Raw genomic sequence first — 21450 nt, 5'->3', positions numbered from 1 at the left:
ATTTTCCCCGGTTCAGAAAAAAAGATCTAAAGTATACTAGTTTGTCACTCTTCTCATTCCCTTTGCTAAATGACTTTTCATACTAATCTGATCAATCTAACTGCCAGTTTTCTGTGCTTTCTCTATCCTGCTAGATTTGCAATTATTCTGAAAATTTTCATCTTGAAATAACTCATTTCTAAATACCTTTTTCACTGTTAACATCTTGCAGCAACTCTGCGACAAAATATACACTCAGCTCAACCTGACAGTTCATCCTGCTACCAACATTAAATAAAACAAATCTTAAGATTTCTATATTTATGTCTTTATTTAGTGGTTTCATTAGTGACAAAGGCTAAACTTTCTTGGAAAAATGTATTTTATGTGTTGCGGAAAAAACTGACTTGCTTTAACAAAATATGTTTACAAATCCTTTCACCTGCCATTTTCGTAGTTAGAAATTATGGAACGCTCTGTTAAAAGCAAGGGAGTTTTTATGTCCGTTGCAGTTCTTTTGCAACATGAATATAATTATATCGTTATTAATTTCTTGAGATACGCGATTCCATATTATATTCCCTTTTAATCAAATTCTAAAAGTATGCTTATTGACTCCGGTATGGCGTTAGTTAAAGACTTCGATGCTTAAAATGTTTAGGGAGAAATGGAATACTGGTGTGTATGTTTTCTTTAAAGTACCGAGACCAGCCATATACTGTATGTTTAAGTTCCAAAATGAATATCGTTTATGGACTTCACACGCGTTGCAGTATGCTCCTATTCTTTTTATGCTCAGGCACTAAGATCTCCCTTCTGCTTTGTGTAAGGATGGTATCAAAAGCAATCTTAAGTGGTGAGAAAGCTGTGCTCAATGTATTTAAGGGACTTAAAAGTAAAAGGAGATGCTTCATATTGCTTGACTAATTTTAAAAACGAAGTTATAAATGCAGACGCTCTCTCGGTGCGCTGCTCTGGTGTGCCGGCTCTTACACAGTGCCTGTCTGCCGTAAGGTCAAAGTGTCCTGTAGGAAAAAAGTACTGTTAGGTAATTTCCCGACTGTCTTTGCAGAGGTTTGCAAAATATTAAATGTTAAATAATGTATAAATATTATATATAAACAAAATATTAAAATATTAAAAACTTTCACAACATAAAGCTCCTGAAACTGCCTGTGTGTCTGGCCCCACATTAAATGCAACTTCATGTCTGATGATGGGCCCTTTGTTTCTTGCAGTATCTGTATGCTCCATCCCAGAAAGTCTTTGTGGTCGACCCTATGGGGAGTGACAAGACAGAGACAGACTCCACTGCAGCGGCAAAAAGGTTCAGGTAAGAAATCAAGCATTGGTTTCGTGGTGAAACTCTGCATGGGCACACATACGTTTCACGTTCAAATTCAGCATGACAAATATTTCCTCATTTATCAATAACCTATTGTTTTGATTCACAGGGACTTTTTCAAGATGCGAAGGAACGTCCTAGGAAAAGAAGACTGGTTGAATATCAACTGGCAACCAAGCGTGATTGGTCACACCAGGCAAGCAGATGCCTCAAGCTGCAGGGTCTTTGTGATGCAGGTCAGCATAACCTTTCCACGCTGAAATTTAGGACTGTCCCAAAACTATTGTATGAGAGATTTTTAGGGATATAATTGTGACAAACTTTTGTCTGTTACATGGGCGCAGACATCATGAACAATTTCCAGGATATTCCAACATACATCGAGATGAACAGCAGCGCCAAAGAAATAAGAAAGTTGCGTGAAGACCTGTCAATCAGAAATCTTGAAGCCTCAGGTATTAAACCAATTGATCCTCATTGCCTACGTTTATTGGTGTATGTTTTTCTGAAGCATGTTCTGTCTGTATAACAAGTCTGAATGAAAAAAGATTATCAATTTATTTATATGTAGAACTCATTTGGGTATTCTTTTTGTACTAACACAGTGATGAAAAGTTAATTAAATCACACTTCGCACAGTTAAAATTCAATGACACTTTGGCCTTCGTTGTGGTTGACACACCAATTGTCTGAAAAAAGTGTGGGTCTTGATTGCCCATAGTGAAACAAGCTGGTTGAACACAGCTGTGTTATCATGTGCCCCCTTAAAGTCATAGCAACACACACTGACCCAAAAAAGGGTAACAGATGTTGACAGGTGTATTCTGAGACGTGACAATGTGTAGTGTAGTTCAAGAAGCACTAGAACACCAAATCAGGAAAGCGCATACGAAAAGGTTTCTATCAAACTGTCTTCAATTATGCAACAATGATCTGTAGATTACAACATTGGAAAAATCAATCTATTTGGCATGTTTATTATAGCTCCAGGACATGTGTCTGATGTGTGGAGAAACGCCGGTGCGGCAGCCAAACTGGGTAAGTGAACATCATCTCTATCTGTATGTGTAATGTACACACATACTAACAAAACATGCCAGTGAAATAATATAAGGTTTACTGTCTGTATAGATTCAGTGTGACAGTTGTGAAGACTGGTTCCATGAACTGTACATCTCAAAAGAAGAGTATGAAAGCGCAAAGAATGAAGTTACGTGGATATGTACATTTTGCCAACCCCAGTTTGGTGAGTATGCTCTGCATGCAAACTATCACTACGAAAGGGTTTTTTAAGCAGGACGTGTAGTGTTAGATTCAACAGAAACATAGGATGACATATTTCAATGAACGTTATAATTCTTTGTTATTGTTAGGAAGTTTGGATTGCATGGTTATTTTCTGGCATTAATGGTTCTATAAATTAGAGATAACTTCTCAAAAAACACACCAAAGAAGGCACACATAAAAGATTATTGATAATCTGTGCAATTTATTACATGACATAGGCATCTCGAAGATAGAATTACTGTGTGTCAGATTGATGATTAGATATGGATGCATCAAATCAATTACTAGGTTTCTTTCCAATAATATAGAAAGAGAGGCACGACCACGAACACCTTAAAGAGCTTGCCATTTAGCACAAAAACAATATAATGTCTTGCTATAAAAACACAAAGTAAGAAAAAAGGAGTTTGATTAAGAGAGATCTGGCAAATTCTGCAAATACCTAGATCTTGATTTGTGACCCCTTTACAGATGCAGCCATTAAAAGTGCGCGGTACAGACACGTACCACAGGTAATTGGCTGCGGTATCGCGTATCATGACGCAATATGACGCGGTACATGATTGGTTGACCGACAGGGGCACTCGTGGTCCTTTGGTCTGTCGTAGAAAGACTTACTGTAAACGTCTTTACTGTGCCCGTTGTAAATATTGAATTTTACCACTGAAGGGAAATCTTAGTAGCTGAGCATAAAAAGAATAGGAGCATACTGTAACGCGTGTGAAGGCCATAAACGATATTAATTTTGGAACATAAACATACAGTATATAGCTGGTCTTGGTACTTTAAAGAAAAAAATACACACCAGTATTCCATTTCTCCCTAAACATTTTAAGCTTCGAAGTCTTTAACTAACGTGATACCGGAGTCAACAAGCATACTTTTAGAATTTGATTAAAAGGGAATGTAATATGGAATCGCGTATCTAAAGAATTTAATAACGGTATGATTATATTCGTGTACTGCGACAGGGCTGTGTAGGGCTGTTTCGCCTGTCTGTTCATGCGAGCTGTCTTGTAGCCTACTGGTCTAGGTGTGTGACTACCAACTGGTAGGTTGTGTGTTCGAATCCAGCTGGTGCTGGATTTTTCTTTTAACAAACATTTCTTCGAAAAAATAGAATAGCGATATTATGGACAATCAATTGACTTTTATATTTTAAAATATCGCAACATGATCGATATTTGCGATATTTTGAACATATCTTTCCTTCTGACAGCAGTTCCTGCTTCTATTGTGTGTGTGTGTGCAACAGTAAATTTTTATAGAGAAATGGAGGCTGGACAGTATGCGTTACAATATAAACATTTATATTGATTTAAATCGTGTTCTGATTTAAATCGCAAACGCGTGTTTAATTATATGTGTTTTTTAATCATAATCAGGCTAATGCATTTCTACATTTTCTGTATGAACCAGCTTAGAGGTTCATACAGAAAGACAGCTTGTGTTTAAATTGAGTGTAAGGTAATTTATGCTTCTAAAGTCATGGTCAGCATTTATTATTGTACTGTGCTGTAAACTTTTTCTGTGCCTAGTCACATTATTTTATAGCGTTTTTATTGCGTTATTAAATCCGGTGGCGCTGTGTGTTAGTTTCCTGACTCCCATGTCACATGGTCTGTGATTGAATCCCATGGAACTATGACTTTTTAACAAACATTTCTTTGAAAAAATGAAACGTTTCCCTTGGTCAGAGATTAAATAAAACCTCACTCGCACCAAACAAATTTATATTTCTAAATATCACGACATGATCGAATTTAAGTCTTTTTAATAACAATGAATAGTCACCTATGCGTTACAAAATATACATTTATATTGATTTGAATCGCGTTTTGATTTAAATCTTAAACGCGTGTTTAAATATATGTGTTTAAAGGCGATATACTGTATAAAAGCACTGATTCCTATGGAGTGTGTCCCGCCGGGAATTCAAAAAAAAATATTTTAAATAGGCTGATAAAGTTTAGACTACTGTAACTGTATTCTAGCCTGTATTACAACAGAACATTGGACAATGCAACGTAAATTGCAAAAATGCACTTGGAATCTGTCCAAGCCCTCCTACAAAAATTATTTAAACTGCGACACTGATCATTCATCTCTAAATAAACTTTATTTTATATATAGATTGCTCTCTGAAAATGTTTTTCCTTTGGTTGTCTGTTCATTACACAGCAGTATTCACAATAATATTTTAGGAAAAGTACACTGTCACCATTGCCTTGGATACTCACTATCCATGTCCGCCTTTTTTAACAAGAGAGGAACATACATTGTGACTTTGTACTTTTTTTAGATGCAACAGGGATAATCACTTGAACTGTGTAATGGTTCCAAGTCTAATTATAAAACTACGCTGTTTTGGATTACCTGCACCACACTTACCAACAATTTCCAATGGACACCAGTGTTAAAAAAGCTAATTATGGCTTCATAATTTTCAAAGTTGACCTGTAATGAAAAGAATGACAAGATTAGCACAACAGGCTGCCTCACATGGGTGATGTGCTACCTTTGAATTTTGATTTCTGACTATAAAAGTAGTTTCTTTAGAGCTTGTAGCTCTCCTTGTTTCTCTATTGATAAAACAATCATCAGTTAGTGAAAAACCATGTTTGCCCCTCACTAATGTAATCCATCGACATTTGTGTTTGATGTCCTTACCTTGGACAAACGTTGTCTAGCCATGAGCTCTCTATTCCCACTCATGATTACACCAGTTGTGTTGTTGTTCATTAGGAAAACCTTCTTCCCCAAGTCCATGGATTCTTTCACTACTTGAAAGTAACACTCAATGGTCTTATGGAAAAAGCAAACACAATTGAAGAAGGTGTGATTTCACGCACTCACACACATTTGATTACACAAAAGCTCAGAAACCTTAACAAATGCATGCAATCAAACACTTTCATCTTACCTCGCCTATGAGCCACTCATCTGGTTTCAGAGACACAAACTCCGAGTGTCTGAGAATATATGTGTCTGCACTGTGCATGGATGGCAAAACTGCAACCACTAATTCACTCGGATTGCTGTTCCAAAGGGCGTGAACCAAGCCAAAAGCATACACAAGAGATCACAGGAGCTAACATAACGAAAATTGAGATTATACACCACTGTCAACAAGTATAACAAGTTAGAGAGAAATGACAAAGAACACCTACAGTAGTAGAAGATGACATTCATAAGCTCTGAAAAAGAAGTGAATGTCCACACAGAGAAATATTTGAAATTCAAATCCTACCTTCTTTCTGAAATCTGTTTTCTCTTTTATAAGTTTTGAGATGGGGCGTGCATCACAGTGTGGTGTGATCACTTCAGTCATGCCCATGGCAGCTTGCTTGGGTGACACTTTCCCTTCTTCTTTGTGCTGCCATTCTTTACATTCTGTGGTTCCTGCTTTCCCCTGCTGTACTTGCAGGCCATTGCTGTCATCTGGCGACTTTTCACTTGTTTCAATATTTCTATTGCTAACTTTTTTTTTCCTGTTTTCTCATTTTTTGGGGGATTGGAATTTTCTGTGTTGCGCTGTAGAATTTATTTTTTGTTTCTTTGCCTACACCTGGTGCTCTCTTTGCCCATTGTTCCTGTGCATGTTCATGACGTGTCTTAGTGGTAATCAATGGTGCCATCAAAACCTTTTTGGGGAGATCATTTTGGATTATATGTTCTCTGTACCACCCTAGAGGGATTTTCTCATTATCGTAATAAACTCTACTGGCCTCAGTTTCCTCCTGTGCTGAAGTATTGATTGCTTGACAATGCCAAACCAGGTCTCAACATGACAGTTAGTGGGTCTTGTTTGTGCTACCTCTGACATTGATATGTCTTTTTTGCTGTCTGAAGCATATCTTGTCAGGTAACCCAACAAAATTCCACTCCACAGTGGAAATAATGCCATGTATCTTTGCAACAGAAATCTAATTATGTCTTCACAGAAATAGGGGTTCACATTGTGTTGTGTCCCATAGTCATCATGTCCTTGAACTGATTTGCTGTCTTCATAAATACCTTTGAACTCCACAGCGAAAGGAGAGCAGCCCAGGCTGCCTCTCATTTTTGGGTATAGTACCTCATCTGTGTCTTTGACTTCTGCTTCCTTTTCCATCTGGTCTGGTGTAGTTGTTTGAGAAATGTAAGCGTTAAGGAGGCAGACACTAGATTGGACTTCAGTTGTGAACCTCCTGCTTGAGAGTACAATACACATGTGTTTGAAAACATTTCTGGAGACACTCAAAGTTGTGCTGTTTTGCAGGATGGCAAAGGAAAATGTTGCAAAGTCTCGCAGTGCTTTGTCTGTTGTTTTTTTACTAATTGCTTGAGAGACAGCCTTTATGACCTGGGCAGAGCAAGGGTGCAGAACAGTGAACATCTGAAGTTCTGTGTACTTAAGTTTGCCTTGGCAGACTTTCATTGCACGATTTAAGTATGCATGGTATACTGGTGTCCCCATTGAAGGCAAAAAAACCACTATGAATCAGGGCCCAGCTGTAGTCAGTTTCTACATGCTGCACTCTCTTGGTAGTACATGATGAGATGTCAAACATGAATTTACGTAGCCAACGTTCTATACTGACAATGGTGTGGTCAGTTGTCAACATTTCAGACACTGGTAATGGAGGCTTTCTTTTCCACCTCCAGGTAACGTAAGACTGTATTACAAAATTATTTTGTTCTCCGATGGAATTTTTCTGACTACCCCTCCTGTCGCATCCAGGTAAAGGCTGACTTTCTCCTTCATCTTTAGATGGGCAATAAGAATTCACATACTCTGTTCTGTGTAAAGATAGGCAGCAAATGTGTCTAACTGCAAAATCTGTATATATCCTGAAAAATGGACAGTGTTGAAGTCGCATGCTTTCATATATTTTTGTGCCATATGTAATTCAATCACTGGATCATAGTGAATGCGTTTACTGTTCCTGAACTCTGATGAAATGACTTTCAGGACATTCTGTGTTAGTGGTTTAGATAAATTGCCTGCTGCAATTTCAGCAAGCGGAGTTCTGCTCAGGTTCCTGTAGTATACATTGCTGATTCTTTTTGTGAGGGCACTGGCAATCTTTCGACGATAAGGCTGACGTGCTTGTTGAAATTGTTTCCCTTTTACTGTGCTGTATTTGCCCTACTTTCACAACATCAATTGTGATGTCATCATTGCCCATTGGTTTGTGTCTTGTTGTCATTATGTATTTTACATTGCAGGACCTGAAGGTACAGACTGCTTTTATCATCAGAAAGTTTTTTTTTCTGCTGTTCTCTTTCCTGATGTATTGGTATTTGAAGGCTATTGGGCAGCAACGATTTATCTTCCTGAACTCGCTATATAACATCTGGGTCCATGGTCGTCTTCGTTTAGATGTACCTTTTAGAGGTGCTATTTTTCTCCATTGTTCAGCCTTTAGACATACTTTGAAAGTTTTAGGCAGAGACATAATCTTTCTTAATCCCCTTTTATCCTGAGGTGACGTCCCAGACGAGCTTGCCCCCTGGGAATATTCACTGTGCTCTTCAGGCTTTTTTTCTGATTCTACACAGATTTTTTTTCTCCCTCTAACATGTCACCACTGTCTGTGCTGCCGTGTCCTGCCCATGCATCTTTTGTATCTTCTGATGAACTTCTGAGCTCTGTGTTGCCTTCCAAACTATGTCCCTCACTTTGACTTGAAATACTGACTATAGATTGTGTACTGTCATCTGGTTTGGAATCCCTACCAATACTCTCCTCTTTCTGCACCCTAAGCACTTGGGTTCTTACTTTTTTTCTATCTTCATGCCAAATCACTGATAACCATTTCTTGTTGCTGGGGCAATCCTCTCCAAGGACTCTGTTTGACAGTGTTGACCACATATTGTCATTCCAACTCATTTTTTTTTAGAGTTTAGAAAACCTCAGAAATTCGTTGATCATATTCCCTACTCCACCAGCCCTTGACCACAGGTCTGAGGGGTGCGTAGTGTGGTGCAGGTTCTTGTCCCATCCTGCTCTTGGTCCAGGTTGGAGGGTTGCACCGATTCTGAGTCTTGTTAGCTGGTATGGATTGGTTTGGGGGTGTTGATACCAGAGTGGTCCAGGAGGGGGGTGCAGGTGTCTCGGGGGCATTCTTGATTTTGTATGACTTCAGGTTGATTCTGTTGGTTCTGAGCGTCTTGGTTATATACGCTTGTGTGTATAGATGAAAAAGCTATTGAAGAGCACCCCATTCATCTCGGTGGAAGTTGCCATGTTCAAAAAATCCTAAAAAGAGAATTAAAGTTTCACACAACAAAGCATGACTGTGAAAGGTCAGGAGGCCTGCCTTGTGTGCACAACACTTGATTACAGTAAAAAAAATCATGAAGCCATGAAGAAGACCCACCTGTCCCAGTGTATTACCTGTAGTGTTATCTTCAGAAAATCATAAAAAATAAAGAAAGGGGCCACAGCCACAGCAAGGTTGTATGAGGTTCGGGGGCCTGTCTGGTGTGTAAAACACTTGGTTTCAGAAGTGTGGCTGTTGTATTTGAATTGCTATTGAGCCATGAAAAAGACCCACCTATCCCAGTGTATTACCTTTAGTGTTATCTTCGGAAAATCATAAAAAAATAAAGGGGCCACAACCCAAAACAAAGCTGGGAAAAGTCAGAGGACCTGCTTAGTGTGCAAAACATTTACATGCAACATTGTGGGTGCTGTGATTTAAATGCTAATGGTTTGTGAACAGAATACCCCTATCCCAGTGCATTGTGCCACATTAAATAAAAGCACGAGAAAAAGAGATTCAGAACACAAAGCTGTGTCAGTGTTCTGTGTAAAAAGTCGGTATGAACATCATGGGAGCTGTTTTTAATAAGCCGCTGAGTAAAGAATATTTTAATCTTCCTGCTGTCAGTAGTATTGTCAATATAGTTGACACTTACCTGAATGAAAACAGGATATAAAGGAAGGGTTTCAGAAATCAAACAAAGCTTTATTCCTGTGCTTACAGTCTGGGTAATTGGAGACTGCGCTGTTCTGCTTCCTATGGTCATATTGACCGTATTGAACAGTATTTCTCACGTTGTGAATGTGTGCACACAGTGGTCCCCGGGTTCCAGTTCTTGTGTAATTACGCATCGATGAAAAACCGGAGGTTTAAAAAAAGATAATTAGCTCACTGATAGTTTGGTGTAGAGTGTAGCGGCAATGCTTGTTAATAAGACAGAATTAAGCGTTGGTATGCTGTCCTAAAGGAGGCCCCATCTCACCCTCCATCTCTGTGGTGCTGCCACAGAGAAAGTATTTATGCAGGCTGATTTAAGATGTTTTCTTTTGATAAGGAACAAGCTCCCAGACGGGGATGCGCTTAGCTAAGCCTGGCTATCATGATCAATGGTCATCCATTGGCGCCTATCAGTCTAGGGAGTGCCGAATGGACATCTGGACTGCATTCCTAAGTTCAAGAGTAAGTGACTTATATCTCACCTTGACCAACCAATCAGGTACTGGCAGGGCGTGGTAATACCACGTGGGTCTCCAATGCCCGCCAAACTCTCAACCAATCAGCACACATCTGGGTCTTGATCAAAAAGGGAGCGCAAGCTCAGATCGGGACACGTGACAACTGCTGTTGTCTGCAAAAGGACTTGGACTTTGTTCTAAGCGCGAGGCCGAGGATCCCGTACGTACTCAGAATTCTACCAACGTGAATGCTCCGCTTGATCAACGGCAGCCTACAGTTGGACCCTCGTCGACAACCTGAATAGCTTATTCAGAAGCAGCGCTGGACCGGGAACGAACCAGCTTCTTCCCAGGCAAAAGAGTGACTTGTGAGGACTCGCGGTCACACTCTGTGCATAGAGACTTTATACTAGCCAGCCGGACTGCTGGTAGATCCCCTCGGAACAACAACTGCCCTGTGCGCCGCAGTCAGATTCCTCCGCCCATCCTACACCGAGCTGCACCTCGACTGGTTGGCCGGTAGCCAGGGGACGCCGACACAATGCCCATTGGACAACCGCTGGAACAGAGGCTGCAACAGAGCCTGTCAGCTGTTGGTGTTCGTGCCGGGAAATTCCAAATCCATACACAGTGGATAAGTAAACCCCATGTTCTACATTGCGTCTCGAGAATTCAATTGTACCTCAACACAGGTTGTTATCAATTTAATTCATGAGTAATGTATTTAATTCCGAGTAGAGTAACAGTGGGTAATAACACTGATTAGCGATTTGGTAACCGAACGATATATATTGACATATATTCTCTGTTGTGTATCTCTTTGTGTTTGCATCTCTTCGAGATTATATACCTTGTATATTGATAACCCTCACAGTAAGGTCTGCCGCTCGTATCCAGGCAGACTAGTATATGTTTGGTGCACAGTTTATATTAATAAATGTATTGAACCCGTGTGTGTGCGTTGTTAGTTGTTCTGACGATTGATTTTCTAAAAGCCCCAATGAGCAACCTCGTGATTACTGCTACAATTAATAATTGTCTCAGTAAACCCATCAAACCACTACAAGAGGCTGTGGAAATATCCACAAGTCGTGGTCTTTAAAATGCATTTGGTTTTAAGGCATTCTGTGCTTCCATTGCGAAGATATGGACAAAAGAATATTTGAGTGTGGTCAAAAAAACGTCATAAAAATGAAAGAAGTGAAGGCTGAGAAAGCATTCACAATGTATTTTATACACAAAGCATGTGTTTTTGTAATTCTAAGAGATTTTGCGAAAGCCCTACAGGCGTGCCAAAATCGTTTTCTAACTTCAAGCTAACTTTACCCTGCTCACGTTTTGCACGTTCAAGTAGTTTTAATGTAGTTCCTTCATACACGGTGCTGATCTTTTGGAAAGCAGGAGGCAAAGCCGACACATTCTCATACCGGGAGTCAAACCCAGGCCGCCTGGGTGGAAACCAGGAATCCTAACCGTTAGACCATATGGGTGCGAACAACCGCACTGTTCCCGGCATCATGCAAGCAAACTACATAAATATGAGAAAACACGCAAGAGAGTTGTCACTCAGAGTGTCGAAGGGTCGATGTATACTGGGGCTCAGTTGAAATGCAACGTCAGGACTTTTCCGAATTATGTCACACGAAGAGAGCACAGCCTTTTCCGCCCTGCCACGTGTGTATCGGTAACTCGCCGTGATCGTATAGTGGTCAGTACTTTGCGTTGTGGCCGCAACAACCCTGGTTCGAATCCGGGCCACGGCAGAATAGGGGCGTCTGCTTTTACTACTCGCACGAATGAAGGCAAAAAAAAGCCACTCGATGTGAACGAACGGTGCTTTACAGAGGAGTACTGCCTGACTGGATCGTTGATGAATGACAGAGGCCACTCCGACCTCTTCTCGGTTTTCTTCAATGACTTACTAAGGATCTTCTGCACATTCGCCCATGCAGGGGAAGCCAGTTACACCAAAGCAAACGCAGGAAAGTGCATTTCAAGCAGAGACCAGGAGGGACTTGTTTACACCGAGAGTGGGCGGAGAATGGAACAATGCGCCCAGCCCTGTTGCTGGAGCCGATTCTTGATGAGATCTTGGGCTCACTAAGAGGCCCCCGCTGGATGCTAATCTTTCTGTTGTTTTTGCAGGTGATGCGCTGCTTTTGAGCCGACAGAGCTCGTCCTGGTCTGTCGGCACAGCCCAATTGCAAATGATCGGCTCCGCGTACAGAAGGAACGTGCGTTTGGTACAAGAGTGCACGAAAGCACCGGAAAATACATTGGGAACAAATGACCGGTCACTCAAGACCTCTGTGAAGTATAGGAGCATGCAAAACAAGGCTGTTTCCACCCGGTCTCGAACCAGGGACCTTTCGCGTGTTAGGCGAACGTGATAGCCGCTACACTACGGAAACCTGCAGGGACCGCTGCTGGTGTCTCACTTGGGTTTCGGGCTGAGAAAGGGACGCGTCACTTTAGGCAGGGGGTGCTGGAGAGAGGAACAAAGGGCGCGATGAAACAAAATGCCGAAACCCGGGATCTTTAGATCTTCAGTCTAACGCTCTCCCAACTGAGCTATTTCGGCAGTGCGCCGAGCCCACAGCCACCTGCTCCAGCCTTCCTGTGTTGCGGCATGAGCGCACCAAGAGTAGCGGGAGAGTGTTGCAGGAACGTCACTCAGAAGGAAAGCCACCCAGCTGCGCCCTCTGAGCTCTGTCCAGCGCATCTTCCTTGCATGGACTCCTGCCTGCGACGGGCAGGAAACAATTAGCAAGAACAGAACGACACCCCATGGGCGTCTCATGACCACACCTTAGGTTGTGACACGTGCAGGTGTGAGGGGTTGCCGGGCTACTTTGGAGCAGAGCTTGGGCGGAGGGGGGGCGGGAAAGCATACAAAGAGGTGACACCTCAAGGTCTGCACGATCACAGCTCTCCGCCGCCCCAGGCTTCCGCTCGATAAGCTACTGGACACACCCGCCCCTCCTCACACAGACCGTGGAAAAGCCCCCGAGTGGGAGGGCTCTCTCTTCCTCCCATGAGCTCTTGGACACAACGCACAGACAGGGCGCGGGGAGCCGCCGCCTGCAAACACGGCTCCAGGCAGGACTCCACTCTGCAGGAGCCGCAGAGCAGAGGAGATGGGGGCAGCTTAGCTCCTGTGCAGAGACCTGAGCTGTTGTTGCTGCGGACGCTGTCTTTTCTGCACTCGGGGTAGGAGTGAATGTTGAGTTGCTCTTAGAAATGAAGCAGAGCACTTCAACGGCACGGGTGTGTGTGTGTGCGTGCGCCCTGGTGATTCTGGGAGACAGATCGAACCTGGACTAAAAGAGAGGGGGCTTAGCCCTCTTCCATTTGCTAGTTCAAAGTTGTACAACCCATTTGTATCTGCTAGGCGGCGCAGTCGTCGTCCACAAAGAAGGCTTTGAAAAGCGTCAAAGGCAAGTCATTCCGAGTTGGTCGTTTGTGTTTTCCGTTCAGACGCAAAATGCTGAAATGATCTCTCGGCTCCTCGGTTGTCATTTCTGCTCCGTAAAGGAATCACAGCACGCGTCGCCTTCCAGCACGCTGGGTCGGGACACGATTCCGGGTGTCGGAGCGTGCGATGTCTTCCTCGTTAGTATAGTGGCAAGTATCCCCGCCTGTCACGCGGGAGACCGGGGTTTGATTCCCCGACGGGGAGTAGCTTTTCTTTCACCTCCTTAGAGAAAGGACTGCCTTCCACTTCTGTTTTCTTTCACAGCGTCGTGCACCTTTTCATTGCTCTCGCTTTCAGAGCCTCCGCACGGCACACGACTCGACATCAGGAAGCACATTGAAGTGAAAGCAGGAAGCGCTGCGACATGCACTGTGCAGATCCCGCCACACTAAGAGGTGAGTGGGTCTGTTCGATGCACAAAGAATGCTTTGATAAGCGTCAAAGGCAAGTCATTCCGAGTTGGTCGTTTGTGTTTTCCGTTCAGACGCGAAATGCTGAAATGTCCAATCTACATAAAGATGAGAAAACACGCAAGAGAGTTGTCACTCAAGGGTCGATGTATACTGGGGCTCACTTGAAATGCAAAGTCAGGACTTTTCCGAATTATGTCACACGAAGAAAACACAGCCTTTTCCACCTGCCCCGTGTGTCTTGGTAACTCGCCGTGATCGTATAGTGGTCAGTACTTTGTGTTGTGGCCGCAACAACCCTGGTTCGAATCCGGGTCACGGTAGAATAGGGGCGTCTGCTTTTACTACTTGCACGAATGAAGGCAAAAAAAAGCCAATCGATGTGAACGAACGGCGCTTTACAGAGGAGTACTGCCTGACTGGATCGTTGATGAATGACAGAGGCCACTCCGACCTCTTCTCGGTTTTCTTCAATGACTTACTAAGGATCTTCTGCACATTCACCCATGCAGGGGAAGCCAGTTACACCAAAGCAAACGCAGGAAAGTGCATTTCAAGCAGAGAGCAGGAGGGACTTGTTTACACCGAGAGTGGTCGGAGAATGGAACAATGCGCCCAGCCCTGTTGCTGGAGCCGATTCTTGATGAGATCTTGGGCTCACTAAGAGGCCCCCGCTGGATGCTAATCTTTCTGTTGTTTTTGCAGGTGATGCGCTGCTTTTGAGCCGACAGAGCTTGTCTTGGTCTGTCGGCACAGCCAAATTGCAAATGATCGGCTCCGCGTACAGAAGAAACGTGCGTTTGGTACAAGAGTGCATGAAGGCACCGGAAATACATTGGGAACCAATGACTGGTGGCTCAAGACCTCAATGAAGTACAGGGGCTTGCAAGAAGAGTCTGTTTCCACCCAGTCTCGAACCAGGGACCTTTTGCGTGTTATGCAACCGTGATAACCGCAACACTACAGAAACCTGGAGGGATCATTGCTTGTGCCTCGCTTGTGTTTCAGGCTGAGAAAGGGAAGCGTCACTTTAGGCAGGGGGCACTGGAGAGAGGAACAAAGGGCGCGATAAAACAAAATGCCGAAACCCAGGATCTTCTCCCTACTTTGCAGTGAGCAGTATTTTTTTCTTTTTCTTCCCTTGTATTTTCCTTGCTATCTTACTGTCCCTTTCCCCCCACGCAGAGATGGAAAACATGCCGAAACCCTGTTTCACCCTGTGTTTGTGCAACGTCAGTCTGTGCATGGAAAATAAATCATGCAACTGCAGTGGCGCAATCAGTCAGTGCGTGGTGCTTATACGGCAGCGCCCAGCGGAGTTATGCTGAGGTTTGAGCTTTACCTGGAGCAGTGTAGCCTGTGTCTTTAGCTACTGAAAGCAACTCTTGAGTTTAGGTGCTCTTAGGTATTTGCTGGAGATCAGGTCTAAATTAACATGAATGAAACAAGTAAAGGTTTACTCTGTACCAAACCCAAAGAAGGCTCCACTGCCCGAAACGTTGTTTAGCATGGGATAAACCTTTACTCGTTCCTTTGCAGCCCATGCATGCTGACACAGCTACTTACTTAAATTACCATCAGCTGTGGACCCTCAGCTGGCCTGTACACAGGTAGATGAGAGATATCTTCTTAGACGAGAAGAGCACGATGGAGTACCGAAAACTTGAAAAAGCTCTCGCAGTTAGATTATGTGTTTTTGTTGTTCCCCAGATATGTTTTTAATGTTCTTTTTAATTTTGTTTTGCAGTGAGCACTGTTTTTTCCCTTGTATTCCCTTCCCTTGTATTTTCCTTGCTATTTTACTGTCCCTTCCCCCCCAGGCAGAGACGGAAAACATGCCAAAACCGTGTTTCACCCTGTGTTTGTGCAACGTCAGCCTGCGCAGGTCTTTAGCTTTTGAAAGCAACCAGTTTAGATGCTGCTACGTATAGGTTGTCCTTAACACCTTATGTAGTGGGATTGTAGTCTTTTAGGTATTTGCTGGAGTTCCGGTCTAAATTAACATCAATGTAACAGGTAAAGGGTTTATTCCATGTCACACCCGAAGAAGGGTCCACGTCGTATTTCCTTCTCTTTTCAGCATGGAATAAACCTATAGTTTTTCCTTTGCAGCCCACGCATGCTGACTCAGCTTCCTACTTAATTTCCCATCAGCTGTGGACCCCCTGCTGTATACAGATAAATGAGGTCTACTGGGACTAAGGGAGCACGATGGGGTACCGAAGACTTGAAAAAGCTCTCGCATTAGAATCTGTGTTTTTGTTGTTCCCCAGATTTGTTTGTAATGTTCTTTTTGTTTTGAAATTGTTCCGTTAAGTATTTTTTTTAAATTGTATTTTCTGTAGTAGTTAGACTACTACAGTGATTTACCTAGGTTCCCGGAAGGCTTCTCGCATTGTGGCTGTCGTGTTTTCGGGTTACATGTATTTTTTTTTCTATTGATAGGACCCCTATCATTACATTACTGTGGGACTAGTTAACTAAGTTCTTACATTGTACCTGAAATTACCACATAAACTACTACTCAATTATGTTTTTTTTTCTTTTTTTTTTAAGTCCAAGGACCTCAATGCGCTTTTTATGTTTGACATCTTCAAGGAAAATGGTGAAATCGCAGGTGGAAGAGGAAAATGATCCTTGAGTAGAGGAAAGACGACCATCTTGAGCACTAACTCATGTCAGGAGGCTAACTTCTGTGACCAGGTGATGGAGTGGTTAAGGCGATAGAGTGCTAATCTATTATACTCTGCACATGTGGGTTTGAATCCCATCGTTGTCGATTTTAAGTTTTGACAAATGTGCTTTTTTAAAGTGGGTGACCTCTCGTTTCATCTTTCACTCCTGTACTAGAGCAGTAATGTTTGTAGATCTGCATGAACTTGGTATAGTAGGCTGACAGCAGGAACACGTGGTCCACAAGCAGTGAGAGTATCAGAGGTGTCTGCAGTGTGTTGGTTTGTGAACAGCAATAAAATAACTTGCCGTGGAAGCATGTGTGCCTGCATTAATATAGATCCATCGAGCAGAAAAAGCAACACAAACACCGACTTAAAGTCAACGGTAAGTTTCCATAGCTGAAAACACAGCCATTGTGCTCCAGGTGAAGCTTGTGTTGCAGGATGTGGGTCATTGAGGCAGTCACGGGCTGGGATTGAGTGGGTTATGTTGATTAGTGTTACAGGATGTGGGTCATTGAGGCAGTAACAGGCTGGGGTTGATTAGGTTATGTTGATTTCCATAATGGTGTCAATGTTGCCTCTCACTCAAGGGAGGCGACTGCAGTTGTCCTAATGAATACCGCCTAGCAGGGACAATTAGGTATCGAGACTTGGAGGTGTGAGGAGTCGCTGAGCCAGTTTTAGCCAGACCAAGGGGTGAACTGATAAGGTCCCATGACACCTAGCTCGGCACACCCACACCCCTCAAACAACACAAGCTTCCTCCTGGAAAAATACTGGGCAAATCCGATTCTGTCAGGGACATTGGAAAACTCCCTGAAAGGGATTGGCTAAGGAGTGGGATACAAACACCTGAGACAGAACAGAGGGGGCTCCCGATTCCCACTGGACCCTGGACACGACACAGGCAGCACAAGGGAAGCTGCAGAGTGCAAGACCCCGGAGGTACTCTGCAGAGACTTCTAATACCTGGAGGCAAGGATCTACTGGTTCAGTAACTGACGACAACAAGAGACATTGGCATTGAAACAGAGGTACTGTACAGAGACATTTAACACCTGAAGGTGAGGAACAAGGAAACTGGCACAGCTAGCCGATTCAAACTGAGGGGAATGTAATACAGCCCGCAGAGGATTTCTATCATTATCTGAATGGAGACTGGGGAACAGGACTAGGCGATACCCGTCTCCTTCAAGTGGGCCATCAGAGACTACAGGTACTAAGTAGAAACGTTCGAGTAGCCTCTCTTCAGTATTTTACAGGAAAGATTGCTGCCCCTGGGAAGGACCTTTTGCTGCTGTGAATACAGTTTTCATTGTGTTTTTGGGTGACAGTGAATGTGAATGTAGTTGGAAAATAAAAAGGGCACTTATACAATACAAATGCTTGTCGCTGGTCTGTGTGAGCATTGGTGATTCTGGGAGATAAAAAGAACCTGTGGTAATGTAGAGGGGCCCTAGCACCCCGTTTGTATTGCTAGGTGGCATAGTCGGACATGAAGCAGGAACATTCCTCGCCCATAGGGTTCACCTTACTGTGACACAACCACATAGGGCTTGATTTAGTTTAATGCATGAATGCATTTCCTTTCTGCAACAACTTGTTTTTCAAAAAATTCATACAGCTTGTGAAAAATGAAATTTAATTCTTGGCTATCAGTGCAGAAGAAATCTTGCCGGTTGGCATGAAAATGCAAGCAATTGCATGTGAATGGAGAAAAGCCTCTCTCAACAGTCTCTGTGGTGCAATCAGTGAGCATGTTCAGCTGTTAACTGAAAGGTTGGTGGTTTGAACCCACCCAGGGATGATCTTGTTATTATTGTCGATGTAAACACTGTCTCTGCTAAAACCGAAACCTTAACCCTCTATATTTGCAGAAAATGCGAGTCTTTTGCTTGTGTCCAACAACAACACTTAAACAGTTGAGTGCCTGAGTCAATATCACTGGGGAAGTCCAATAGTGACCAACATCGCAACTCCCAGAAAACCATATTCACCCATGGAAAACTATCTTTGACTGGCGGGAGATATCATTTATACTCCTGTTGCGTCCTCTGCTTAAAGAGTTTAGAAATACAACGCGGAATTGTTTGAGAAGCATTGTTACGTTAGCACTGTGAAGTTGGATGTTGATATTTTGATATATTTACCTTGATTTTAACATAAATATAAACATAAATGCTGTACAATCTATGCTGTACAATCAAACACAGGTATATTTTGAGTCTTATGCTGATCGTCTTATGGATCCAAAAGAAAATTTTAAAGCTGATACATTTTGGATTGTAATTTGTATCTAGCTGCAACGTCCCTGGAAGAGAGATTTTATTAGTTGCATGCAATCAGTATCTTTCACTTTACGTATGGTAGTGGAAATAGTTTGAAAAATGTTTTCTAAAGAAGATTGTATTGCCAGGACCTGCCTTTAGCGCTCAGTAGGGATTACGCTGTTGATATAGATGGAGAAGAAATGTAAGATGAATTGATGATCTAAGATAAATTAGCCCTAACACGCCTCCTGTAACAGTGTTTGTATTCATAGCAAGTAATATTCTTTTTCAAACCCGAACGTTGCTTTTGCATTAAGTGTTATGTAACCATTAGCGGTTTCGGGAGCTTCTGAAGAGCGCACTTTTCCAAACTGAAGCCTATAAGAACATTATTCAAGATGCACCATGGCCCAGAATCGTGCATCGGGACAAGGATTAACATCAATTGAAAGTACTCCCAAATAAAAGATTTGACCGAAAAATTGAAAGAGTAGGCAAGTATTAAAACAACGCCATAACTGCTCGACTTACAGTCGCTTTCCTGGTTCAGGCTTTGTAAAATGACATGATCAGTGGAGTCATGCCGCGGTTGTGAGTTCAAGCCTCACCTGGAGCAGCCCGGTTTTCTGTCTTGACAGGTAAACAGTGTTTTGTGTTATTTGCTAAATGGAGAGAGGATTCTGTGTTAATTGTGCTCCTCCTGGGAGAGGTCAAGATGAGAAGTTAACGAGGCTGGTGGTAAATATCCTGTCCAGGAATACCGGGGCTGTAGGGGGTCAGATCTATAGATGTAGTAAATACATCAGTGGAGACGGTGTGTCTGCTCTCTGTGAGAGAGCCGGGCGGAAAGAATAATCTGTGGTCTGGGAAGAAGAGACCCTCGTTGGAAGAGTGGCGCTCCTCACAAGAGAGAATGAATAAAATCGTTTTCAGGGACGCTGATTGTTCTCTTTGGGTGAATTAAAAGCCCTTGTGGCGAGTGACCTCGTGGTGCAACGGTAGGGTGTCTGACTCCAGATCAGAAGGTTGCGTGTTCAAATCACGTCGAGGTCAGCTGAGGAGTTTGCAGGTGCTGCTGGTGCCGACCCCGGAGATTACACCACGCAGTCGGGTTTTATCTGTACACCACATAGGTAATCTGAACAAAATAACAGCGCAGTACAGAACACCCAGTCAGGAGCTTATGCAGCGAATCATCTTGAACACGACAAGAGGAAAGACACACTGCATATCCGCAAAACATCACGTCTGGCTTTAGAGACAGTAACATCAGAGAATGGAAGTTTCAGACCTCTTTATTATTACAGGTTCAAGCAAACCTAAAAGTTAGGGAGTGTTTGGTCACATTTGTATGAAAAATTGTCTGAAGCCTGTAATTATAATTTGCCCTTTTTTTATTGTGGTTGAAACTCCCATGTACTAACACCTTACAGTATATTCATGTTTACTTAAATGACTAACGCTATTGGACATTAGCGTCCTTGTTTTGTAATGATTTGCTATTGCATGCAGGAAAAAAAGGAAACCAGACCCAACGTTTGCTTTCAGGTGCGGTTCATTTACATAACGGACATCTATTTCTGAGGAGCCTGATTTAAAATCACACAACACCGATAGAAGTCGAATCGACAATCTTATAAACCGAAATCAGACACGTTATCCATTAAACCATTTGCCCGTCACATAACTGAATTGCACATGGTGAGTTCAGCGCCGCTACTAGTAATACACCACCCCATCTAAAATTTCTAAGTGAGAAACGTTTTTTACATTTTTATCAGTTTTAAAAAATCTCACTTTTAAACAGAGAAAACGTTTATGTGCCGCTCTGAAATTCTGATTGATTTAGAATTCAAAGAAATTCGCGCTTCGGATTGTTTCGATGTAAACATAATCTCCGCTAAAAGCCCTCTTGAACTTTGCAGGAAATGTGCGTGTTTTAAACCATTTTCACGTGTGGAATTTTATCTTCAGCTGGCTGTAGTTAGAATGCCTTATACACCCGTTGTGTATCCTTAGCATAAATATTTTAAAATTATGACACAGAGTTGTTGGAGAGCTTGACAATCCTTGACAATCATTATTAAATGAGCACAGTACAAATGTACATTGATATTTTTGTTGTATGTCCCTTAATTTTAAAATATATAAACATAATTGTGCTGATATGGATGTTCATTTGAAGGATTTGAGGAATCTATAAAGGATCTGAGAACAACCAAAGAAACATTTGGGCATCTGCATATTTGTAAAGATTAAAGAGCACCGTAAGTGTGAAGTTTGCACACACGAGAGAAGAAATCAGTTTCAATGCACGTCATTAAACTGATGGTATGCTTATCAATCGTGCATAAAACGTGTATAGCAGAAGATGGCTTTGATCCATCGATCTTTGGGTTATGGGCCCGGCACGCTTCTGCTGTGCCACTCAGCTATGTTTAACACAACTGCTTTTGCACCTGAGATGAAAAGTTTCAACGGTAAACGCAGACGTCACTGAGCACTTGGTCTTTTGTAGTACAAATCATCACACGCTGCTCTACATGGGCGTGTCTTCAAGATCGTTGAGAACCAAAGCTT

General features: G+C 42.5%; 2 non-coding genes across 2 annotated transcripts; one reads left to right on the top strand and one right to left on the bottom strand.

Moving 5' to 3' along the window:
- Positions 1-12375: 12375 nt before the first annotated feature.
- trnav-aac (transfer RNA valine (anticodon AAC)) lies at positions 12376-12448 on the bottom strand. Its single transcript has one exon. It is a non-coding gene; the product is annotated as a tRNA-Val (tRNA).
- Positions 12449-19851: 7403 nt separating this feature from the next.
- On the top strand, positions 19852-19923 carry trnaw-cca (transfer RNA tryptophan (anticodon CCA)). Its single transcript has one exon. It is a non-coding gene; the product is annotated as a tRNA-Trp (tRNA).
- The last annotated feature ends 1527 nt before the right edge of the window (positions 19924-21450 follow it).

This window comes from Lepisosteus platostomus, chromosome 5 (genome assembly GCF_059453375.1).
Source record: "Lepisosteus platostomus isolate fLepPlt1 chromosome 5, fLepPlt1.hap1, whole genome shotgun sequence".
Taxonomy (NCBI): Eukaryota; Metazoa; Chordata; class Actinopteri; order Semionotiformes; family Lepisosteidae; genus Lepisosteus; species Lepisosteus platostomus.
This window is presented reverse-complemented; position numbering and strand designations above follow the sequence as displayed.